This window comes from Narcine bancroftii, chromosome 8, assembly GCF_036971445.1.
Source record: "Narcine bancroftii isolate sNarBan1 chromosome 8, sNarBan1.hap1, whole genome shotgun sequence".
NCBI classification, from domain to species: domain Eukaryota; kingdom Metazoa; phylum Chordata; class Chondrichthyes; order Torpediniformes; family Narcinidae; genus Narcine; species Narcine bancroftii.
In genome coordinates, this window is record NC_091476.1 from 152,658,283 (window position 1) to 152,685,212 (window position 26,930).

At 42.2% G+C, this 26,930-nt stretch overlaps 2 long non-coding RNA genes across 2 annotated transcripts in view; one reads left to right on the forward strand and one right to left on the reverse strand.

The window, feature by feature from the left end:
- The window catches only part of LOC138741899 (uncharacterized), a 38,960-nt gene extending 15,970 nt beyond the window's left edge, over positions 1-22,990 (forward strand). Inside the window, exons 2-4 of the long non-coding RNA XR_011343867.1 lie at positions 8,362-8,516; positions 22,270-22,431; positions 22,931-22,990. This is a non-coding gene — a long non-coding RNA (uncharacterized lncRNA). The remainder of the gene's footprint in view (positions 1-8,361; positions 8,517-22,269; positions 22,432-22,930) is intronic.
- Positions 8,009-11,619, reverse strand: LOC138741900 (uncharacterized). Its single transcript, XR_011343869.1, has 3 exons — positions 11,453-11,619; positions 8,617-8,755; positions 8,009-8,375 (listed from the first exon to the last, which is right to left on the reverse strand). It is a non-coding gene; the product is annotated as an uncharacterized lncRNA (long non-coding RNA).
- Positions 22,991-26,930: the final 3,940 nt, after the last annotated feature.

Sequence of the window (26,930 nt, forward strand, 5' to 3'; positions counted from 1 at the left end):
CCCAGGTATCAGTAAACAGGCAAAGAGGGTGATCATGGGGATATAGTGGTAAAGTGATTGCCTTCAACTTAGCATACTGACTGGAGCCACCATCCCCCTCCTCTGATAAGTGAGTTCCTGACTTGGGATGGTAAGCCACTGCCTTCCACTTTTGCTTTCCTTGCACCCATCGGCTGCTACCATCAGTAAACCAGGCATCCTCTTGTTCTGCTGGAGTGAGAAAATCATATAGTTTACCCCACTGAACTGGTGAAGGGGGTAAAGGAGGGGGCAAGGCAGGTTCAACGTCCTCATGACGAGACGGAAGATCAGCCACCTGTTCGTGTATGCAGCCCACCCCTTCAGGCCCTCTGGTTGCACGACTCTGAATATACCACTTCCATTTAACAATAGAAGACTGCTGCGCCCGCCCGATCTTTAGATTAGCATCATTAGCCAGAACCCAATTCATTATTGGAAGTGCAGGTCTCAATTGAACATCTGCATCACCTGTCATTCTTTCAGTCTCCAGCAGGGCCCAGTAACAGGCTAGTAACTGTTGTTCAAAAGCAGAATAACGAGTTGCAGCCTCAGGCTTGGTACGTGACCAGAATCCCAGCGGGATTCGGCAACCCTCTTGTTTCTGCCAGAGGCTCCAGCAGGCCACATCATCAGTAACGGAGACCTGTAGTTCGTAGGGGGTATCTGGGATGCGGGGAGCAATGGGCAGGGCCTGAAGAATAGCCTGCTTGGCGGACTGGAACACCCTTTCCTGATCGTCACCCCATACAAAGTCTGGTTTTTTTCGGGTAACCTTATACAGAGGACGTAAAAGCAATGCCAAGTGTGGAATATGGCGTCGCCAATATCTCAATAATCCCAGGAAACGCTGGGTCTCTTGTTTGTTAGTAGGAGTGGCCAAGTCTGCGATTTTATTGTGAATTTTAACGGGAACCACTTGTTCTCCAGCATGCCACTGAATTCCAAGGAAAATAACTGTCTGGGATGGGCCCTGTACCTTGGCAGGATTAATGGCCCACCCTCTTTGCATCAGGGTATCTTGGACAATCTCCAAACCTTCCTGAACCATCTCTTCTGTGGCCCCTTGGATCCTCACATCATCAATATAATGGTGAATTGAGAGGGAAGGCGATACTGGCACCGTCTCCAGGTCACGGGCAATTAGGCTGTGGCAAATAGTGGGAGAGTGTACATAGCCCTGAGGGAGGCAGGTGAAGGTATACTGGCGCCCCTTCCAGGTAAAGGCCTCAGCGATAAGAATACTGAAGAAGGCGATAGCAGTCAATGACAGCATACCATGTTCCCGAGTTCCCAGTAGCAATGTTTTCGATAAGAGTAAAAATGTCCAGAACTGCCAAAGCAAGTGGTGGGGCATGTTTGTTCAAAAAACAATAATCAACTGTCATTCTCCAGGAGCCATCCGGCTTCTGGACCGGCCAAACAGGGCTATTAAAGGGCTACGTTGCGGGCCTCACTGCCCCTTCTTCTTGCAAAGCATCGATGGTGGCAGTAATCTCTTCCTGCCCTCCAGGGAGACGATACTGTGGAATGCATACTAGTTTCGTGGGGGGAGGCACCATCACAGTATCCCACTTAGCTCGACCCACCACTAGTCTTTTTGTAATAGTCTGAATTCCAAATGCAAATCCCCCTTGGCAAGTATTAAGGGCCGTACCGGCCAACATATTGATACCCAGGATTCACTCGTCAGTGGCAGCCACCAGGGCATGTAACCATACAGGAGAAGGGCCATCACCCACTGTGGCGCGGACTTTTATTTCCTTCGCCAGGGTGATCGCTCCTCCCATCCCCTCTATCCGAAATGTCGGTCCAGTCCAGAGGTTGGGGTAATCAGGAATCACCGAGTGCTCCGCACCGGTATCAACCAAGGCCAAATATTGGCGGTCATTACCCCCACCCCAATGGATTGTTAACGGTATGTAGGGCCGTGGGTCCCCGTGTATCTGCCATATCTCAATGGATTAGACACGGGAATCCCGCCCGCACCCTCATGCCTTAGTAGGGGTTGGGGGCTTCCAGGACCACATGCTACTATTATCCATAAGAGCCTTTTTAATCAATTGTTGTATCTCATCACGGGTAACTGGAGCAAGAGAAGCTGGCTCAATAGGAGCAGCAGTGGGAGCAGAAGGTACAGCTGGGCCAGGAGGACTCAACAGCTGGGGATGATGTTCCCGTGCCTTCCTCTTATAAAGGGCATAAAGGACCGAGGTAGGTTTCCCATCAATATCACTTTTAGGTACGTCAAACTTTAACAAGGTTAGAAAAAGGTCCTTTCTTGTCGTCAGTCTCTTCGGGGGCTTCCAGGACCACATGCTACTATTATCCATTAGAGCCTTTTTAACCAATTGTTGTATCTCATCACGGGTAACTGGAGCAAGAGAAGCTGGCTCAATAGGAGCAGCAGTGGGAACAGAAGGCACAGCTGGGCCAGGAGGACTCAACAGCTGGGAATGATGTTCCCCTGCCTTCCTCTTATAAAGGGCATAAAGGATCGCAGTAGGTTTCCCATCAATATCACTTTTAGGTACGCCTAACTTTAACTAGGTTAGAAAAAGGTCCTTTCTTGTCGGTCCGTTATTAGCAGCAGACCCTCTCTTTTCATCCTGCTTGTCTGATTTAATCTGGGCTGAACGTGAGTGGATTTTACCTCCCAACTCTAATTCTCTAAGCCCAGATAAGGCGAGCACCGCCTCAGACACAGGGTGCCCAATTAGTGGACGAGTTACGGACAGAACCAGTCCCCGTACAGTGGGTTGGGCGGAACGAACCAATCGGGTATGCATTCTGGCTGTGAATATCTCTTCATCAGGGCTCCCCCCATGTCCCCACAGCCTCAAACACCCTGCATACAAGGCAGAGCCAAGGGCCTGTTGACGAATTACTGCTATACCCTCCTCTGGGGTGCCCCAATTGTTCTGCAAATGTAAATCCCAATCTACTGGTGACGGGTATACTCGTAACAGAGCATCCCCTAGAGTGGCAAGTAAGTAATCCACTCCTCTCCTTCTACCACGTAACTCAGCAGTGACCCGGATATCAGTAGTCAATGTTCCTAATCCCAACAATTCCTCAGAGGTTAAATATACATTACCCCCTCCTTGCTCCCAAACACGCAGGAGCCAGGCTGCCAGAGTTTCTCCCGCCTTTTGCCTAAATCGATCTCCAATGACGGCCATCTCTTTTATAGAGAAGTCACGCATCATTGACGGCTTCCGACCCCTGTTCTCACTTTGGCCCACAGGGTCCTCCACCCAGTCTAGGGGAGGAGGTTGAGGCCATCCCGTAGATGGGGGGTGGCATAGAGCATAAGCAGGGGTTTTGGTACCTTCCCCTGGGTCCGCTTGGGAGGCCGGAGCATCTATCCCTTCAATCTCTACCATTACATCACACCCCTCTCTGTCTCCGTCTGTTTGGGAAGTCTGCTGCCTTACAGGGTGGGCATGAACAGCGGGTGGAGAGGGGAGTACATCAGGCACATGCCGAGGAGTATCTGCATTATTACCATTGTCATCATACCAGATATTCCCGTCCCAATCATCAATTACATCAGGATCATCGCCATTCCTTATCATGGCACGAATATGATGTGGATCGGGTTCTACCCTTTGCTTTTCCTTATCTGCACAGCGCTGCTGCCGGAGTTTAATATTACTGCAGATCGTTTGGACATGCTTATCCTCCCATTCTTTGGCTCGGTCCTGACTGGTGCGAACAATCTCGCTCATCATGGAATAGCGTTGTCGCATGGCTTCTATCTCCTCCTCTATTTGCTCTCTCTTGTGCTGGGATTCTGCTTCACGCTGAACGGAGCGGCGTAAGGCTGTGGCCAGCAGCCAAAAACCGTCCGTCAGCATCCCCTTTTTAACCAGGAAATTTACTTTCTCGAAGGAGAGTGGCAACCCACTCTCCCAGAGGCACACTTGATGGATCTAACCTCTCATCCCAACTAATGGGTGGTCCCAACAAAGACAGGGTATTGGCCAACATGCCAAACCCATCGTCTTTGGAAGTCCATCCCGGAATCAAGAACTGCTCAGGGCTCACCTCTTTCTTTCGGCGAAACATCTCGAGACCAATCCTGCTGACTAAGCCAATTGTTCTGGTAAACTTGTACCTCTCACTTTGTTCGTTTTAGATTGGTCACACTGTTTAAGCTACCGAAAGAAAACAGAGACACACGCCGAGAGCACTTCAGTTTATACAAATCTTTATTACTAAATCTAAAGCTGATTTCAAACTACAATATGCAAGCCCTTCCCAATTATACTTATCAACGCCTGGACTGGTCCCAACTGCCGAAGCGAGGCAACGACCGCACACATGTAGTAGGTTGTCAGGGTGGCAGTAGCAGCTTCTCTACCTCCCCCAACCAGGACGTTGGTTGGACTCTAGAAGTTCTTCTTGCTGAGAGACGTTTCCACCCCCTTCAGCAGCAGGACCATGGCTTATATTACCCAAAAACTGCTTATTCATAGCTTATCACTTTGAATAAATGGTTTATTTTGCATCAAGGCTAGGCCTCTGACAGTCTGTGACCAAAACATTGCGTCAAGGCTAGGCCTCTGACAGTCTGTGACCAAAACAAGCAGGAAGATTAAATGTTCTCGGTACACAGATGTCCTTTCTTCAGATAAAAGCATCTCTGGCCCCTCGGTGGAATTTTGCTTATGTCTGCTGATTCTAAAAACAATTAGGTTCTCAGCCTTGCAGAACCCAAAGCTGCAAGTTTAAAAAAAAGGTTCTCAGCTCTGCAAAACCAAGAGCTGGAAATTAAGAAAAAACAGGTTAAAAAATAGGTTAGAATCTTCCACTACACTTGTGTGGAGTGAGTCGAGTTGTTATTGTGCAGAAGGTGTTCATGTAAAAGTAAATATTCTTCAAAGCAACGCATAACCCCTTTGTGAAGATGGGAGCAAACATTCAGCCAGTGGAGTGCCCTGATCATGCCCCGCCTGCAGCATCTGTTTGCATTGCAATTAAATGGCAGCACCCAGGATGAAGAGCCAGCGATGTTGGCCGCTGTTTGGGTGATTCTCCCAAAGTGTCTCCCTATCCCTGTCAAGAAAGAGTCCTTATCTTTATTAGTATTAAGAAAATCAGTAAGGCTTTATCTGCAAACTTGGGGGAGGGGGCTAATAATGACGGCAGCACGGTTAGAGCAGAGGCTTGTGCAATGCTGTTACAGTGCCAGCGACTGGGTTCAAATTTAAATTTTGGGAATTACCTGTTCAAAGTGAACTTTACATAATTGAAGAGTACAATATGGATTTTTTTTTCAAATTACTTTACATTTTGCACTTTTTTGTGATTTAAATGGTGTATTCTTAATGTAGGGATTGGAAGAGTGAGTTTCAGTCAACCTTAAAATTCACTTATCCAAAATCGTACTTGTCTGAATATTTTGGAATATTTACTTGGTTCAAGGATACCATTCATCAATCTCACAGCCTGCAGGAAGAAGCCATTTCCCATCTTAGCAGTCCTGATTTTGATGCTCCTGTATCATCTCTTTGAGGAAAAGAAATTCCACAGGGTTGTTAATTCAGCCTGCAACTCCATCGAGGACATCTACAAGGTGTCTTAAGAAAGCAGCTTTTATCCTCAAGGAACCCCCCCCCCCCCAGCAAGCCTATGCCCTTTTCACTCTGCTACCATCGGGAAAAAGGTACAGGAGCCTGAAGACGAGCACTCAGCAGCACGAGGAGACAGCTTCTTCCCCTCTGCCATCAGATTCCTGAATGATCAAAGACACTGCCTTACATTTTCTTTTTTTTTAACACTGATTTTATTTATTTTGTAAGCTAGTTTATTATGAATGTGGTGCTGCCACAAAACAATAAATTTCGTGACATGTTCAAGACAATAAATTCTAATTCTGATTAGAGGAAGTCAAAGGTACTCTATGCTGGATGGAAAGGGTCCAAAAACAATTCTTTGAGGCCTATGAAGGCCCTTAAGAAATAAAATTTAACAGGAAGATAGGTAACATGGTCGACAAAAAAATAACAGGAGGTGCTTTAATCTCTCTGCAAAGAGGAACCGAGTTAATATTTTCAGTCCTTGGCTTTTGTCACAGTTTCTGTTTTTATTTCAGATTTCTAGCATTTGCAGTTTATTTTTATATGTTCATGACAGTTGGACAGGTGAGAAAAGAGGTGAGTTTTAAGGAATATCAAAGGAAGACTGAGAAAGGTGAAAAGGATTAGCAAAGAATTTCCTGATTTTGATGCTCCTGTATCAAGAGTTGGCATCTTCCCAGCTGAGTTGCAAAGATTTGTGCAATTAAGTCAGAATTGGAAGGGAATAAAGAGAAACATTAATAACTGAGCAAATTTCAACCATTTACAACAGTTAATGGAGATGTTAATGGTGAATAATGTTCTGAAAGTGGAGATCCAGAGCGCTTTAACATCCAAAACAATATTATGATTCTATTGTATATTTCGATGAAATATACAGAAAATCCATGCCTTCCCTGGCCATAGTGATAAGGTAAACCCATTGGCTTGCAGTTTCACATTGTACATTTGACTACATCCCCCTCAAAGCTCCATCCTCTCCATTATAAAGACCACTCATCTGTGGCAGATGTTAGGTCTGCTTTGTTCATGAATGAGTGAGACAAACACCAGGCTGAGTCGAAATCAGGGTTCTTTGTTCTTTATTACCGGATTGTAACACTTGCGACCAACCAGGTTAGTCGGAGAATGCATTCTGCCGTTATCAGCAAAATGGTGATTTTTTATACCCTTGGATATGTGCTTAGAACATCATCATATCATTACTTGTCCAATGACTAAAACTGTTGCTATCCTTTCCCTGCTAGCTTCCTGCCTCTCAATCCATCAATGTCTCTCTTATCTTGTAAGTACAAGGATGCATTCACATCTTGTTACAGCCCTGTACATTCCCATCTCATGATGTTTTACCTAACAGGAGTACAAGGACACCTCCCCTTCTTGTTACTGCCCTGTACAGGGTAACTCCCTACACATTCCCATCTCATGATGTTTTACCTTACACAGATCAACTACTCCAATGATCTCTTGGCCATCCTTCCACAATAAACATCCAACTCATTCAATGTGCATCCACTTCCCTGATGTTTGCTAAGCAGGTGAGTTCCTAGATGACTGGAACGTACCCACTTTTTTTTTTAGCCTTTGTTTAAGAAGGACAGTGTGCCTCACACCAGTGGTAGAGAAATTATTGGAGAATATCCTCAGGGACTGGTGTTATTTACAATTGGAAAGGTGTGGACTTATTAGGGATTATCAGCATGGCTCTGTTTGGGGGAGTTCACGTCTCACAAACTTGTTTTTGAAGGGGTAATGCAATTGATTGATGAGGGTTGGGAGAATGTGGTCAGTGGATTTTAGTAAAGCATTTGATAAAGTCTCAGATCATTAACTGTCCCAGAAGATTAAGACGTGGTAATATGGTAGATGGCTGTGGAAGAAAAAGAGTAGCAGCGAGTGGGTATTATTCTGGTGGAGTTCTTTGACCAGTGGTGTTCCACAGGGATCAGTGCTTCTGTTTGTAATATATATATGATTTGGGTGAAAATGTGGGTGGTCTGATAAAATAAATTTACACATAACAGCTGGTGGAATTGTAGTAACAGTACAAACAGGTTCCAAGGATTTGAGTCAGTGATAGAGAAAGAATACTTAAACATAACTGAAGAATAATTGATGTATTTATTAAAGAACAACTAAAACTACAATATACTAATTAACAAATAACATATATCAATGAAACAATGAGTCTCACATCAAATTGACTGCACATCAGGAACTGCACACAGGCGATGCCTCGTCTTGAGAATGCGAGGGTCTTTGGCAGCAATCGTGATTGGTCCAGGCAGAAGTCCAATGGCTCATAACCCACATTTTGATTGGCCAAACTACATGCAAAAGCCCACACTTTCCCCCCTCCCCCCCCCCAATCTGTCAATATACTACAAAGCCAACACATCCACAAAGCTCATTTTCCTCTTCTCCTTCTCATAAAGTCTACCTCATCTCCCTCAAGGCCTAAGGCCCAAAGATTTACTTCTGTTTTCTCAAGCAATCCTGTACTTTCCCAAACAAGATTTTTGTTTCTCTCAGGGCTTGAGTTCTGTAAAGTGCCAACTGCATTTTAATTGCTTTTAACCCTTGCATCACATTGAGTAAGTGTATCAAAGTAGCAATATGTAGATCAGAAGCAAAACAACAAAATGCTGGAGAAGCTCAGCAGGTCAAACAGTGTCCTTTATGTAGCAGTGTCCTTTATGTAGCAGTGTCCTTTATGCACTTAAGTTTTCCACCTTTACTTCAACCACGGTGTCTACAGGTTTACGTGATTTACTGCGGATCAGAAGAACAAAGATCAAAGTAACTAAGTTCAGGGAGACATGGAAGAACCCAGCATTGAGAGGGAAGAGGCTAAATGTGTGATATGATCACCTAGGAAACATATCCTGTGCCACTTGGAAGCAGTGTGAAAAGGTAAATTGGCACATTGCCTCTTGCCAGCAAATCCAGTCATCCCATCCCTCTGCTCTTTCCCAACAACCCTGCAAATTATCTGCAATGACAAATTACCCACCTGCTATTTCACTGATGTTGCATTCGAGGCAGAGGGTTGTGGTTTCAATTTCCCATTTTGATAACCAGGCAGTACTGAGGGAGACGCACTGGAGGAGGTGCCGTTATTCGTGTGAGATGTCAAGTTGAGAATCTTTGTCCTGACCATAAAAAAAAATGCTGCAATATCATTTTAAACAATGGCATAATGGTTTGAGAGCCCTCATCAATACTCATCTTTTGCCAGTACTATCTTGTAATAATTGTCTTGGAAAATTTCACATTTTTGTTTAATTTTCTACTGGACACCAGCATTTCTTTGTTTCTGATATTTACAAATTGTTAAGTGAATGGATTTTATGTTAACTCGATTGCACTGGCCTCCCTCTGTATGACCACCCCCTCCCCCTCACCTAGAATGGAGATAAGCCACAAGCGTTCATTTTTCCCTTCATCTCCTGATGTAAGTATCTGGAATCAATCTTATACATCTAATTATTTGTCACTGTGCTGAAATAAAATCATTTTGTGGGACTATTTTGTGTCATTTTAGGCATGACTCTTTCCTGGCCCAACACATCAATGGCATTGTGAAGAAAGCATGGCAGCACCTCTACTTCCTCAGTAGTTTGCGGAGGTTTGGTATGACACCAGAAACCCTGATAAATATCCACATAGGTGTGGTGGAAAGGGTGCTGACCAGCTGCATCATGGTCTGGTATGGGAACACCAATATTCCCTCCAAAACATAGTGGACACAGCCCAGGATGTCACTGTGGTGATATGTAATTACACCACTAGGTCACCAGGGGTCAACCCGGTGACCTTGTATATAAAGCAGTCCAAAGCTACAGTCCAGCCTTCCAGGTTTGTCTTGCAGAGAGACGAGACCTCTTAGTGTACATATTAGTTTATTAAAGCTGTCTTATACCTGCACTGCTGGTGTGGTTATTGTTAGTACAATTACAGGCAAAATGCTCCCCACTATTGAGAACATCTACAGGGAACGCTGCTGTCGGAGAGCAGCAGCAATCATTAAGTATCCACATCACCCAGCACAGCTCCTTCCTCACTGTTGCCATCAGGAAAGAGGTATGGATGCCACAAGATTCACACCACCAGGTTCAGGAACAGCTGCTCTCCCTCCACCATCAGACTCCTCAACAACAAACTCAATCAGGGACTCATTTAAGGACTCTATAGATTTTTAAAATTCTCTCTGTATTGCCCAGTTTGTTTACATTTGTTATCAGTTTACAGTTCTTTATTTGTTTACATGTACATGCTGTGTACGGTTTTCTTTTTGTACTGCCAATAAGTGGTAATTCTGCCTTGCCCGCAGGAAAAAGAATCTCAGGTTCTATGTGATGTCACCGGAATACTAATTGTTGAAGCTTGCAGAGAAAGTTTTCTAATAACGTTGGTAGAATCTTGCTATTTAAGGCAAATGTTGTTTGAATAATTAGACATTGCATTTACTGTTAATAGAATTTACTTTTGTCCTGTCAAATGTTGCCATTAGATTTGATAACTTTGCCTATAGTAATATTATTTCCAAATTGTACAATTGATTCAATTTTTCAGGATCAGGAATGAAAGAAGTTATGAAATTTCTGCACTGACGAATGTTTATTGTTTTTCTATTGTATCGTGTCCTTTACCGGGATATCAGAATCAAAATTTATTGTCATGAGCAAGTCATAAAATTTGGTGTTTTGTGGCAACATCATAAGGCAAAAATTCATGTGATCTGGACTGGTTTTGATTGCCTTGGAAGGAGAGTGGAATTTCACGGTTATTTTTGCCTCTCCTTGGGTGGTCATAAACTAGATGTGAATGAATTGGAAGCATTTCATTGTTATTCAATACACATTAAACCCAACGTCTGTGAGTTGTCATATTAAAATTCACATTTTGATGAAGAAATACTTTGTGCAGGAATCCTCGCATCCTCAGAACTTTCCAACATGGTTTGCTGTCAGTTAAGTACTGTTTGAAACCTATTTACTGACATTATTGTCACCTAGAAGCCAACTCGTCCAAAGTCGCTGTCAAAGACTGCAACAATATGGGTTGTTTAGGTTGGATGAGAGTGCTAAATATTGTCCCAGGTCACCAGGGAGACTGCCCTCACACATTAAAGTAGATGCTGTGGGATCATTAATGTCACCTGAGAGAGCAAGTGATGTGCGATGTGACATGCTTAATCTAGTGCTGGAAGGTCCAGTGCATGGCAAAATCTCTGATGGTTCAGCTTCACTGCTGTCACCTTAATAAAATTGGGATTACTAGGAGCTAGGCACACAATCTGTGGTGGCAGGCTGTAACAGAGCCTTCAATAATGAAACAAATTGTGAATCAGTCAGAAAACATTCCAGTATAACTACTTACTCGGATGTGATTGAGCAAGAGGCAATGAGTGAGACACAGCACAATGAACAATCTATAAATAAGCTTCCTTTGAGAACAATATATTCCACTAATAAGCTCAAAATGAATCCTCAGTTGATATTCAGATCTGCTTCGCGTCATGCCTTGACCTTTGTCCATGCAGCCTGGCAGTTTGTTGGTATGCAGTTTAAGCACCATATTCTTGAGCTGCATTTTTATTCCCCTTCTGTTAATTTTCTTATTGGATTTTATATCCTCCTTTTGAGGTCTCCTTGGGTTTGAAGTGAAAATCATAGCCTGAGCACAATTGAGGCAAACTCAACCCAAGTCCCAGGCCTTAATATGTTTTTTTTAACATTTGATTCAACTTAGCCTGGTCATCTCTATCAAGAAAACAACCTCAAGTGTGTTATTGATCTGTTTGAGGATGTAACATTAAATATTGATCAAGAACAGAAGACACATACCTAAATAAAATACTGAAAGGAGCTGACATGGCTTGACCTGACCTAAATCAGAATGTTTCATCCGCTTTCATTCTTGATCCAACTTGCACCCAGAACACATTGGTGAGATCTCTTGTCTTTAGGCTGGGCAACTAGGTTCCAGTTCCTTATTGCATCTTGCTCCGGTGTTGCCCATTGAACCTTGTTTGTCTTCCCTTTAATGATGTAAGGAAGGTGAATTAATTGTGGTGTTTACCCTTCCATTTATATTTACCTGAAGCTTTCCTTCCCCCCCCCCCCTCTCCCTTCCTCATATCCTCCACCTTTTGGCATCGAAAATATGCACCATATGGAAGTCCCTTGCCATCTGACATCAAAGGAAGTACCTGCAACAGCATTTTCCAAACCTGAGGTCTTTAAAGCAGAATAAGACCATTAACAACATGGAAATCCCCTCTAGGTTTTCCTCCCTGCCCCAATTGTTACGAACCCAAAGGATCCCAAAGCCCAGCAGCAGTAGATATTCAACACGACAAATAGTTACTTAAACAAAAGTTGTTTTTAATTATCTTTAAACATGAAAACAGAATCAAACTTTAAATTATCATTATTAACTTAAATAACTTAACTCCCTTCTATTTCTAAGCGCACGTGTATGTAATGTGTGTGTAAATTTAAGAAAAATTCTTTGGTTCACAGTCCAATCTCACTTTTCATTCTTCCAAGTTCACTGGTTGCAGTCAATTCTTATACTGTGCACAGAATTTAACATGTATAAAATTCACCAGACTTTGGTGCTCAAAAGGTAAATGGTTACCAGGAAGAACCAGGAAGGTTCTTGTAGGTTTGCAGAGAGAGATGTGTAGTTCCAGGATTTCCACAACTGAGGTACCACCATTAGTCACCTCAATGTCCTGCTAATGGAATTTGCCTTGTTAGGGTTCTCCAGATGATAACCTCTTTCTTTCAGGCTACTACAGAGTTCCTTTCTGTTCCACTTATTCCAAGACAAACATAGATAGCATTTCCAGCCATCCACCACTCTGGAGCTTCTGTTTCAGTTCCAAAAGCATCTCCTGGCTTGTTACAGCTTTCTGTGTCACACACAGTCAAAGACTCCTTTCTGTCTCTCTCTCTAACTGAAATTCAAACTGCCAGCAGTGGGTCCTTCTCTCTCTCACTTGCAAAACTCCTGACCTTCTCCTGCAAACAATAGGAGTCAGTCTTTTGGTCCATCTGTTGTTTTAGGTAAACAATAACTTCTCAATGATCTCTGAGTGAGCACTTTGCAGAGAGGTCAAAAGCCTTGCAAAAAGGTCCAAAACAGATAACTTGGTTCTGGTTGTTCTTCCCAGACAATAGTCCATTCATTTCATGACATCATTTCAATTAGCATCTACTTGTGAAATGTTCTCCATAGTTTCTATGGATGAACTTTTCAGTATTTCAAATAAGATCTGTTTTAAAGTGTGTGTATGTAACCTACTCTAATTTTACCAATTTATCTCCCAAAAACATTCCCAAGTATTCCATCACACAATCCACCTTGAACATAATGTGCATGGCCATTCCTTCATCATCCAAAATCCTAGAATTCCTAATGTAACAGCATTTGGGTGTCTTTGCTATGTGGAGCATCATGGTTCAAGAAGATCCATTACTGCTCATTGGAGCATCTGGGCCAATCATTCTCAATAGAGGCATATGAACCACTGGGGGCCACAGCACATTTAAGTTTTCTTTATGCTTTTGTATTTTTTTATGTAGACAGTAGAAGTACGGAAGAAGGTAACTAAACATGACTCCTTCACCATAAACTTTGAGCAGAGTCCACAAGGGGAGGGGCCATAGGCAAAAAAAAAGGTTGAGAATGGCTTATCCAGGAGATGAGCAGGCTAGAAAACAATGGACAAAACATCCTAGGAGTTGGGGAGCAGAGGAGGTGCTGATACTCACCCCAGAAAGATGGATGGCCAACATTTGTCCTGGTTTCACTGAGTTCAGACTTCACCTCACAGATGCGGACTATTTTCCTGAGGATGAAGACAGTACTCTGCGCATTCAGTAGTATGTCAATTCATTCAAATCAGCCACAGTTGATTAAATAATTTTTAAAAAGTATGACGTGGTCTTTTTGAATGCTGATCAGGATTGAAGATTCCATTGGGTCAGTCCTACTTTATGTTGTGTGTTCTAAAGGCCACTAAACTCTGAGTTAACCACTGGGAGAAAGCTGGTTCGCAGACAACGTCAGACATTTCTTTGTCTTACTTGTGAAAGTGACCTTGGGACTACTGGGTATGGAAGGGGAAGGAGGGGGGGAGGGGAAGGGGGGATAATCTTTGGATGTCAACTGTATTCCACTGCACTAAAAACAACTATGCCCACCACTTCCATTTAAATAGGTCCCTCAAAGTACCTTAAAAATATTAAAAAGCTACACTGAAGCTTTAAAGAGCAATGGGGTTCTTCCCAGTTTTCTGCCCACATTTATCACACAATCATGGATAACTAAACAGACCACCTGTCTCTTTTGGAATTTGCTTGGCCGAACTAGGTTTCATACATTACTAGAGGGACTTTAAGGAATGCAAGAACCATTTTGATCAGAATATGCTGATCCAATGTTTAAGCAGACCTATTGTTTTTTTTTTAAAAGACTTTTGTCTGGAAGAAAAACTCCCCAAGCAATTGATAACAGTTTTTGCCACTTGTGCCATAAATCATGGAAAGCAACCTGGCAGGTCAAGAAAATAGTTACGAAAGAAGAAGGACCTTGGGCTTTGTGAATGTAGGTGCTGAGAATAAGGCAAAGAAAATCATGATGGATTTTTATGGCACAAGAATATTGCATCCAGTTCTGCTCATTGCACTTCAGGAAAAATGCCACAGAGATTGGCTTGAATTATTCCATTGATTGGGGGACTTTATTTACATGGACATTCTGCAAAGGCCAGGGTTGTTCTTCTTAAAACAGGGAAGATAGACAAAGCATCTGATAGAAGCATTTAAAAGTAGACATAGAAAGTCTTTTCACGGAAGGATTAAGAACCAGAGGACAAAGAAAAGAAACAGAAGTGAATACGAGGAAACATTTTTTTTAAGCAGCGAAAGGTTAAGACCTGGAATGTGTTGCCAAGGGAAATAATGGAAGCAGATCTAGTTGTAGCATTCAAAGGAATTCGACAAGGACTTGAAAGGAAAAAGACACCAGAGCAAAGGAGAGCGAGTGTCCTTGCAAGGAATTGATGGGTCTAGTGTCCTTATTCCCTGCTGCAATCTTTTGGTAATGTGCTGTCCTGGATTTTTGTCAAACCTTGCGAAGAAAGCATTTGGTAGCAAAAAATGTTGCATATTATTTTTTCTTCTCCCTGAAATTATGATAAAATAGTCTTGGAAGTGGAAGTGATAATTAAAATGAAGAACATATGGCTAAACATCACAAATCGTTCTTGTCTGTTGCAGAATTAACTTCAATATGCATCTGGCCTAGGGGCTGTGGGGAACAGGTGAACAGATGGAATTGCAGGAACAATCTGCCATCTCCAGCTGTGATTAATCAGACACTATAACACAAAGAGTTAGTGGTAACCTGCCTTAACGACTATCAACCAGTAGCACTTGCATCAAATGTTTTAAAAGACTGTTGATGGCATATCAGCTCCTGTCTGTGCGGTGACATGGATCCAGTCCAGTTCACCTTTCAGAATAACAGATCTACGGCGGATGCCATCTCACTGGCTCCACACAAAGCCCTGGAACACCTGGACACCAAAGATGCATGCATCAAGATACTCTTTGTCGACTACAGTTTGGCATTTAACACCATCTTTCTCTCAAAACTGATCAGCAAACTCCAAGACCTGGGAGTTAACACCCTACTGCGTAATTGGATCATGGATTTCCTCACCTCTAGACCATAATCAGTGAAGATTGGTAAGAACTTCTTCTCCACAATTTCTATCAGTCTTCTTACTTCCCTGTTCTACTCACTTTACACCTACGACTGTGTAGTTTGGTATGACGATAACACCATTTACAAATTTGCCGAGATATCACAGTAGTGGGTTGTATAAAGGAAGGGGATGAGTTAGCATAGAGGATGGAGATTAAAACCTTGCATTCTATGTCACCAAAACTAAGGATTGTTGACTTCAGGAAAGGAAAGCCAGAGATATAAGATCAAGAGATCATTGGGGGATCAGAGGTGGAGAGGATGAGCAGATTTAAGTACTTGGGAGTCATTATCATGGAGGATCTTTCCTGGACCCAACACATCAATGGCATCATGAAGATTGAGGAAGTTTCTGCAGAGGTGTGGTGGAAAGTGTGCTGACTGGCTGCATCACAAACTGGTATGAGAACACCAATACCCCTGAGTGTAAAGCCCTCCAAAAGATAGTGGGCACAGCCCTGGACATCACTGGAAAAACCCTCCCCACTACTGAGTACATCTACAGGGAACACTGACGTCGGAGGACAGCAGCAATCATCAAAGACCCACACCACCCAGCACGTGCTCTGTTCCCGCTGCTGCCATCAGGAAAGACGTATAGGTATCACAAGACTTGCATTACCAAGTTCAGGAACAGCTGCTACCCCTCCACCATCAGATTTCTCAATGATAAACTTAATCAGAGATTCATTTAAGGACTCTTATTTGTGCACTTCATTGATTTTCTTTTGTTCTCTCGGTATTGCACAGTCAGTTTGTTTACACTCATTCTCTGTTTACAGTTCTTTTATTTGTTTTCATTTATGCAGTGTACATTTTTTATTTTGCACAACCAATAAGTGGTAATCCTGCCTCACCTGTAGGAAAAGGAATCTCAGGGTTGTATGTGATGTCATGTATGTACTCTGACAATAAATCTGAAATCAAATCAGAATCCTGGCTGGTGAGCACACCTGCATCTGAGAGAGGCCAGATGTGGCATTAGTAATGAAACCACCACTACATGATGAAATGATGGAAGTCCACATAAGAGAATCTAAGCTGATGAACATATTGTATCAAGTTCCCTCAACCACTTCCTCAAACTCCCTTTTGATCTTCCTTTACTTTTTGTATGTTGACATCCAGCTGGTTGGGTGGTGTCACAACAACAACCTTGTACTCAAGGCTAGCAAGGCAGTTTATTAACTAAATGCATCAAGGATGCAAAGAACAGAACATGGCCACTGGAGTGCGCCAACACAAAGAATCCCCCGGAACCCCAGTAACTCGGATATACAGGATCTGAACACAATGACTGATCTACAATAAGATTATCTTGACACAGATACACTCTCATTTTTGATTGCATCAATCAAAGTAGGTGTAGGTAATGTGGTTCTTTGGGTTCGTTTCATGTCAGGCATGATTCTGTCAGTTTCGATACTTCTTCAAATTCACTTTGTTATTTTGTGATCCCCTGAGTGTTCAAAACTCTATCAATCACTGTCTGGAATAAACTCAAAATGTGTGCATCCACAAGACTTGGGAATGGAGAGGCCCAAAGATTCACCACTCTCTGAATAAAAAAAATTTAAAAATTTCATCACGCCACTAAAAGGCCAGTTTATCAGTTGGAAGCCATTCAGTCAGATGAAACAGCCTTGCAGGATTGACCTTGCCACTGATTTTATTTTAAGTGAAATCATCCTCGTTCTTCAAAGTTCGATGCCACTCAGTCTCACTTCATTGGACAAACTCTTAATTCAACACAATAAATCACTGCATCACCTTTGTTGGACTTGCAACCTTCCTTGGGTTCAAACTTCCAGATCTGAGCACATAACTGTGCCTGATACTCTCAGATGGCGCAGTGGTTAGTGCAACACCTTTACAGTGCCAGCGATTGGGACTGGGGTTCAAATCCCACATTCTCTGTGGGGAGTTTGTACATTCTCCTCAAGTCTGGGTGGGTTTTCCCCGAGGGCTCTGATTTCCTCCCACTGTTCGAAGTGTACCGGGAGTGTAGGTTAATTTGGTGAAAATTGGATGGCATGGACTCATGGGCTGAAATGGCCTGTTACCTTGCTGATTGTCTAAATTTTAAAAAAATTTATATGTAAACATTTAAAATTTCAAACCGCATTGACTGGATGCAACACTATCAGATGAAAAGCAAGTTCAGCAGGCCCCCTTTCTCAAGTGGATATCAACGATACTGTGCACCATACTGAAGAATAGCATTGGTATTGTCCCCAGTGCCCTGACCATTATTTATCCCTCAACAAATATCACTGTTACATTGCTGTTTGGTTGCAAGTTGGCTTCTGTTTTCCCTATAGCTGCACTTAAAGAATGAAGTCAAGATTTTGAACCATGTTTTAAGGCCTTTTTGCAGTCCATTTTTGACTCTATCTGGAGCAGATTGTGTGCTGCTGTTCATTTCTGGCTGAAACGATGTCTGGTGAGGGACTGAAGCTGAAACTCTTCATTCTGTTCACATTAGTATTGCTGATATTTTCCTGGGATTAGGCACGCATGCAATGACATAAACACTCATTTCTGTTCTTATTGGTGCAAATTGAAAGAGAAAGCTACAAGAAGGATATTATGTATGCTTGTTGATCTTCTTACTGTTTAAGGAACATTGCTGACATTGGGAGGCTTCCCCAGGCATCATCAAAAGAGACTGTAGGCTGTTCAAATGCCATCCAAATTTCATAAAATGCGCTATGACTATGAGGAGGAAATTTGCCTCACAATTGGCAGCCATGGCATTCATTCAATGGTGCTTCAATGGTTTTGGGGTTAGTCCACTACCAGAGGCACTGCAATGGCAAAGGTATTCCTGAGTCAAAAGTCTGCCCATCAATGTACAGTTGAACACAATTCCACAGCATCTTGAGAAGCCCATATCCCACCTCAATCTCTCTGAAGAGTAACATATTCAAGGCATCACCACAAATGTCAGGTGACATTCAGCAGGAAGACGTTTGGCTGTGCTCTTGTGCCTGGACTGTATTCTCCATGGAGTCAAACTCACATTGACTTTATGCTCCCTTGCCAATTGCTCACAGCAGATCTCTGCCTGGTTTCGTAATGTTATTCAGGTATCACAGAAGTTACTGAGGCCCTACATTAATGAAGAAGTTATTTCATTCAATTACATTCAGTTGAGAAAATAGTTGCTCTCCATAACCTAGGGTTTACCAACATTGCTGATTGCTACAAAAGAAGGTACACAAGCATTATTCCTAGAGCAGTAAATGTTTTCACTCCCTCAGATTCTAGTGAAGCAGGCCCTCATCATTTGGGTGAAATATGAAAATCTGTAGATGCTGCGATTGTAGTAAAGACACACTGAAATGTTGGAGGAATGTTGGAGGAACTCAGCCGGTCTTTTCAGGGCCTACAGGATATATTGCTGATGTTTTAGGCCTGAGGCCTTCAAGGAATATGCAGAATGAGCCAGAAGCAGGAAATCTCTGAAAGTCTCAGAATTCAGACAATCCTCAGTCCGCCTATCATCTCCTGGGCCCTGTCTCACCACACACCCCTCTCCTCTTTATACTGGCTATCTTCTTGCTTTGCTCTCAGTCCTCATAGAAAATTACAGCACTCGTCTGGGCCAAACTATTATTTTGCCTAATCCCACTGACGTGCACCCAGTCCCTAGCTCTCCAAACCCTTCCCATTTGTACCTGTGCCATTTTTTTCTTAAATGTTAAAATCAAGGGCATGATGGGTCTTGACCTGAAGCGTTGAGGATTCCTTTCCCCGCACAGTTGTTGCTCAACCTCTTCCTCCAGCAGTTTATTTTTTTGGCCACAGATTCCATTTCTGCAGGCTCTTGTGTCTCAATATTGATGACAGTTAGTCAGCATTGTCCTCACAGCAGCTGAGAGTAAAGCACCTAACAATATATTGATCAGATTGGCAGTCAGTGGGTAGGGAGATGCATAAAGGGCTCACCTTACAAGCCAATGAAATCCATTCAGCAATGATAAACCTCTGGTGAGAATCTAACTGAGGTTCATTTTATGTCATTGGAACAGTGACCTATTTCTAGGTCTGTGGGATGTAAGCTGCTGAATCTCTCGGCACCAGAAGCATTTCACTCAGCTCACAATAATGGGGTCCCATCAATGTCCTGCACACGCCACCATTTTGTACGAACAGCTTTCATCTAATCCTGCCAATTTCAATCTCCCATGTAAAGAGGGGGTCCGAGAAATGTCCGTTGGTTCATTATACAGCCTCCTTCCTATATCTCTGGTGTTTGTGGGAGTTCTTCTCAAAGGGGTGGACATGATATATTATTTTTAAGAGCAGAACAACCAGGGAGATTGTCATCAATTTTGCATGGGGGGGTGGAAGAGAGAAGTTTCATGAATAATGTGCTAGAAAAGCAATTGTTAATCTTAAAATACAATTTCTTAAGATAATATCAACTTCACCAATGTAAAAAATTACAAGAGCACTTAATGGCTAATATTTATCAGTCTTAACCCCTTAGACTCCAGCCATTTTTAACCTTTCATCACATATACATGAACTGGGTCCATGGTTAAACCAGAGTTAGTTGATCTGCTCAGTCATTGTTACCACATTACATCTGGCCAGTCACTGTTCTGTTCATACTCTTGATGGACCTAGAAACTCAAACAACTATTTTGAATGTTCTTTCCATTACTTCCAGTACTTGTTGAATTTGGCGAAGCAGCTGTTTTTACCCCAACTTTTGCAAAGATGCACTTTACAGTACGAACACCAGGAAACTGGGTCATGGAGTATATGAGCTTGTTGGTAGTCCCGTAAAACTGGGAGACAGAGCCCAAATAGTTAAGGCAATATACATTAAACATTGCAGGTATGGTTTAAGTCTATAAGAGATCCTTTGCATTGAGGCTATGGTTCAATAAGGGAACTCATCACTCAATCTCTAACTGCAATTAAGGTATAGTTCAAACATATTAACTTGACCCTTGCACATTTCCAGTTGAGGCGGGCAGGATATGTGGCTGATTATTTGCACACAATGTGGTGGTACACCATCGGCCTACTGCAGGGGGCAACCTCTGTACCTGCAGGAGTGTAAGGGGACAGGACAACACCTGGCCGGCTGTCAATTAGTCAGCCTGAATGGATCAAGCCCCACCCAGTCGGGTGTTAATCACCCTCCAGGATATAAGCCTGCACCGGCCTCCTGAGGCCTCACTCAGAGTTGCTGCAGCCACAGGCAGCCTGGCTCTGTGGAAATCTTTGTGGATTAAAGCCTGTTGTACAGTCTTTACCTTGTGTGTGTCTGATTCTGGCTAATAGCGCACCACACACAAAGAAGTATATATATATATGACCCAGTTCATGTATATATGATGAAAGGTTAAAAATGGCTGGAGTCTAAAGGGTTAATGAAGATCTACTGGGACCAATGCCTGAAGAGGGCGCATAAAATCAGTGAACCGGTGCGGACTCGAAAGGCCAACATGGTCTGTTTCTGCTCCGTAAATGGTTATATGGTTTTTAAGTGCTCTTGTCATTTTTTACATTGGTGAAGTTGATATTATCTTAAGAAAATGAATTTTATGATTAACAATTGCATTGCTCTTCTGGCACATTATTCATAAAACTCCCCCCACCACCCCATGCAAAATTGATGACAATCTCCCTGGTTATTCTGCTCTTAAAAATAGATATCATGTCCACCCCTTTGAGAAGAACTCCCACAAACACCAGAGATATAGGAAGGAGGTTGTAAAATGAACCAACAGACTTTTCTCGGACCCCCCCCCCCCACTTTACATGGGAGATTGAAATTGGCAGGATTAGATGAAAGCTGTTCTTACAAAATGGTGGCGTGTGCAGGACATTGATGGGACCCCATTATTGTGAGCTGAGTGAAATGTGGTGCTTCTGGTGCCGTGAATGAGAATGCATTCCCACCTTACTAGTGTCTTGAGAATGCTGAATATCAAAGCCAAATCAAATGATACATTAAGAAAATCATTTGATCCTTCATTAAAATTACAGACATTTTCCCTTTTCATAATTTCACAATTTTATGCGGTTTTGATGCCCAAGGATTGTATGCTGTGGTGTCTATATTATTTTGTGGCTCATAAATATTAGCTATTAAGTGCAATGTTATTTTGAGGTTGGTTGGGCTGCTTTTACCTGAAGGAACTGTGCCAAGTGGTTGACGGCTGGAACATTGAGTGTACCATGATTCAGTTGAATGTTAGCTGCCGCAATGAATAATGTATCCTTGATGTTCCTAATGCAAGTGAGTCATCTAACACTCCATGTTATGACTTCAAGCACATCCCAACATGCTACACTTACAATGTACTCTATGAAAATGCAATTTGGGTGCTGAAAGGCTACTTCCTTTTCTTGACCCAGGTCAATAGAAGAAGCAATTGTTGACCCTGAGTCATGGGTCCGCTACATCCTGAAAAGCATAGTGAGGGACTCTTTTGCCTTATACACAGTCAGGCAGACCAGACAAGGTATCTCCAGCCATTTCATCATAAAGCCAGTCCGTTCATGCATCTCAATTGGATCCTCTGTAGCAATACAAATGAACTGGCCTCTCCTCTGGCAAGCTCTCACACCAAGATTCCCAACTCCTGCTGCTTGGTTAATAAAGAACATAGAAATGTACTGCACAGAACAGGTCTTCAGCCTACAGTGTTGTGTCGACATTATACTCTATCCTAACAACTGCTCTGAATTTCTTGACTGCAATTGAACATAGACCTAGGAAACATGTTCCTCTAATCTAATTTGCAGTTCAAATCTCTGCAGGGCTTTGTGAAGGGTCAAGTTAAATAAATTACTGTTGCCTTCAGTATCATTCCCTCTCCTCCCTCCTGCTCCATGTGTTCTTTTTCTGTTCCAACAGCTCCTTCTGCTCAGGGTGGGACACCACTTCTGATACCTTGTGAGGACAAAACAGGCTGCCTGCACTCAAATAAACATTTTGGTGATTCACCTATTGAAAAAATACTGAGGATGACAATTGTTTATTAAACCAAAAAGGAGGTGGCAATCAAAATTACAATGGGTAAGCTACTTGATTTTTACCCTCTGCCATTGAGACCTTTGACCTGTTCAGCAGAATTTTAGATTTTAGATTTTAGAATTTAGATTTATTATTGCCACATATACAGTGAAGAGCTTTCTTTTGCTTGACATTCAAAGCCTTGCATTGAGCCCCCACACTCCATGGCCAAATTGCAAGATAAAGAAAGTCCCTTCTGAGACATCGAGTCCCTGTGTCTACCTGTCTGCTCTTCACTGTACCTCCTCTACCCTTGGTCCCATTTCCTGGAAGCTGGAAGCACCTGTAGCCTGGCAGAACCCTGTGCCCACCAGGGGTGGAGCTTGCCTTAACTAGCGCTGCCATCTTCCAACTTGGAGCACAGTAGTCAAGTGAGATGCTGAGTTTGAGAAGGTCCCCTTCCCCCCTCCCCAAACATGAAGGTCCTACCTTCCTTAGAGATAAGATGAAATTGTAAGCTTTGGATGATGTGACTTTTGGAACCTTGATCTTTGTGTTGGAGGTGGAGAGTGAGAGCGTGGAGTGAGAGAGGAGGTGTGATGTGAAGCGGTTAGATGGAGCAAAGCTTATGCATTGAACATTTTCTGTGCATTCATGAAGGTCAGGGTAAGTTTAGCTATTTAACAAAATTTAATATAATAACATCTCTTGTGGCATCATTAAATTCTGCAGGGATTCTCACCTATGGAAACCCCATAACCAAGTTAAACCTGATGCTGAAGATTATTGGAGTCCTGATAGAGGGTTTCATACCTTTTGTAGGCTTTTTTTTTTAGTGAGTTACTTTGGGGGTTGAAACAGGATGCAAACGCTCACAGATTTCATAATAACATTTTGAACTGACACAGAGGAACCTAAGTCCAAGCTGTAAACCATGTAAATGCTCTCAATGATTGGATTGTTTACATCAGGAAAAGACATTTGGTGAGAAGAGAAGTAATATTATGTTTATGACTCATGATTTTGGAAAATTGAAACTGGAACCAATATTGATCAAGCAAGTCATGTGATTGTGTCATTTGAAGAAGCAATTAGAATAATCAGCCATAAAACGCAAAATTCTGTTGGCACCATGGTTGAAGTAAAAACACAAAATACTGGAGAAACTCAACAGGTCAAACAGCCCTTTGAGGAAGGGCTCAAGCCTGAAATGTCAGTTATGCATCTCTGCCTTTGCTACATAAAGGACACTGTTTGATCTGCTGAGATTTTCCACCATTTTGTGTTTTTACTAGAATAATCAGCCAGTCATGTGAAAAACAGAAATGAAGTAACATTGTGTGAGGTGGAAACTGCTGTTGTTTTCTCCTTGTCAGGGGGAAACAGTGATCTCCTGTGACCAGAGTAATGTCATTTTAATTTACCCACGTAAATGGGTAGAGGAAACAGGATCTTTCCTGTGTTTGGATCATGATCATTCTAGTGGTAATTTCATTTAACTTTTGCCTGGTTTTGTGGAAGCAATGTGAAAATCATAAGTTTAGTTTCCCCTACGCAAGGAAGAGGGGAGTTGTGACAATCATTCATATGATTTCTTTGGAAGCAACTCAACAAGGATTCATGAGTTTTGAGAAGTCTGATGACTCAGTGCCTCACCTATTTCATAATCAGTTCTGAACATCTTTTTAAAGGTTCTGAGTTTCAACAAAGGATTTCTAAGACTGAACTTTGAATTGTCTGTTCAGAATTGTGCCTAAACTATAATAGTTTGGGTAATCCACATGCACATTTGCGCATAGTTGGGATTAAGTTTAGATTTATTAGAAATTATTAATAAAAATATTATTTTAAGAATACCATTGTCTTGGTGAATTTTTATTGCTGTTGGTCTATGATGTACCAATACCAAAATATTGAAAATTCCTTCTTCCTCACAGATGCTAAGTTCCTACAGCAGTTTGTTTTTTTTTTAAATACAATTTATCACCAGGGTCTGTGAGCACTAGCCTTGGAGAATCTCCTGTCCCTCTCAAAGACACTCCTCCAGGAATGGACTTTTGTTTTACTTTGAGTAAATCTAGGTATTATCTTCCTCTTCTCAGCCCTCAGCCTCCCTATCCTCCTTGGTAGATATAGTATGTGTTTTTTTCTGGCTGGCCACCAAAGGGTGCATGCCTTTATTTTTTTTAATTAATTTAATTTTTTACATTTATAAATAGAGTATGGTAACAGCCCTTTCCGGCCTACAAGCCCACGTTGACCAAATACACCCATAAGACCAATTAATTTACTAATCCTGCGCGTCTTTAGAGCATGGGAGAAAACCAGAGCACCCAGATGAAACCCACACATGGAGACACAGGGAGAACATACAAATTCCTTATAGAAAGCACCGGATTTGAATCTGGTTTGCTGGTGCTGTCATAACATTGGTTGCAATTTTACAATCACTACACTTAAAAGTGACACTAGTTTACATCCAAGTGCTTGGTGTGAGTCGTGTTTTAGTGGTTGTTTCTGGGATTAATTCACCCTAACATTGTTTCAAGTGGTATTTTGGCCAGTTTCGTGATATTTTTTGAGGGAAATCTTTTGGGCATGAGGGCTGACACATTCACTTTTCAGAAAACCATGAATCGGTTCCCAATTCCATTTTGGGAAGAAGTATTTCAATAGTAGCAAAAGCATCCGAACATCCTAAGATTTGGAAAAACTTTATTTAGTTGCAAGCACTTCCTTCTTTTCAAAGAAGAGTAAAAATAACCAGCATGCAGTGAATATTACCCCACCATTGATAATTAGAAAAAGCGAATACACAGCTGTGGCAATGGCAGTCCCCAGAATAATAGCAATTATCATCAAATTAATATGCTGCTGTTAAATGATCAATGTTTTAAAAATTGTTCTACCCTACCAGCATTTTAAATAAAGTGATTACGCTCTGACATGCTCTGTTCTTGCTGATGCCATCAGGAAAGAGGTAGAGGTGCCACAAGACTCACACCACCAGGTTCAGGAACAGCTGCTGCCTCTCCACCATCAGACTCCTCAATGACAAATTCAATTGTTTGTCTCTTAACTTCGTGCATTATTTATTATTTAATATTGATTTAATGCATTGTGTAGTTTGTTTTACAGCCTTCTTGTTTACATTTCTCTCTTTTATGTATATAGCTTTTATTGAGTTCAGTTCTTTGCACTACCGATAAGTAGAAATTCTGTCTGGCCCACAGGAAAAAGATTCTCAGGGTTGTATGAGATGTCATGTACGTAATCTGACAATCAATCCAAACTTTTCAACTTTGAACCTCCCGATATTGCATATACCAAATTCTTAGACAATTTTTTAACATTAAATTTATGGGGTCGACTATTACATGGATACTACTTTTGACTGCGGTAAGTACCTGAATTGTTTAAGGCATCAGGAATTCCAATAGGCAGGTGGGCAGCTGGGACCAGGTGGTAAGTCTGCATCTGAGGCATCAGGAGCTCCAATTTGTGGGCAGGTGGCTGAGACCATGTGGTAAGTCCACATTCAAGGCATTGGGAACGCCGATGGGCAGGCGGTCAGGGCCTAGGCAAGTATCAGGATGTCAGATGGGCAGGTGGCTGGGTCTCGGCAAGAATCTGCTGTTGAGGCGTCAGGAGCTCCAATGGGTGGGCAGATAGGGCCTAAGTGAGAGTCTACGGTCGACATATCAGGAGATCTGATGGACGAGCAGCTGGGGCCTAGGCAAGAGTCCACGTTGAAGGAATCGGGAGATTCGATAAGTGAGCAGTCGGGGCAAAAAATAAGGGGTCGACTTTTACACTGTATCGATTTTTACACGAGTATATATGGTACATCAAAGATGCTTGGAAGAGACACAACTCAATTTCACTTAATAAACCTTTTGATTTGTATCAGTGGAAAAACATTTTATTTTCCATGTTAACTGAAAGGGAGAAACCTTTGCGCTTCAATCCCAGTTATCTGCTGCTATTTTGTCAGCTTCACTTTTTCTTTTGCTTCTCAGAATTAAGACCCAGTGTTATTTGTCTGCTGTGATATGATAGTCAAATGAAATTTGTGGTTTCTATTCCCACTTCAGAAAGTTGAGCACAAAAATGGAGAGTGATGCTTTAGTGCAGTGATGGAGGAATACTTGAGATCAAATGCATTGTTTTTCAGCTACCTCTCAACAGTCACAAAAGATTCCAAATTGCAAGTTCTCTTGGCCAATAATTAGTATTCAACCATCGTCCCTAATAAAAAGAACATCTCATTAATGACGCATTGAGGTGTTGTGATAGAATCTTCCTACGTGATAATTGGCTGTCATTTCACTTGTATTACAACTACTTCATAAAACACTTAATAGGGTGACAAGTATTTTGGCATGTCCTTTGGTTGTGAAAGTCAGCCTTTGCATACGAGTGTTTACATTCCACATGCTGCTGCTTTAATGGTTCCTTTCTGCTCTGCTGCTATATTGTGTGGTTTCATTTGACTGAAATCTCCTCTTACCTACATTAATGCTTTCTGCATCAACTACTCCATGCTGCACTCCACTCTCGCC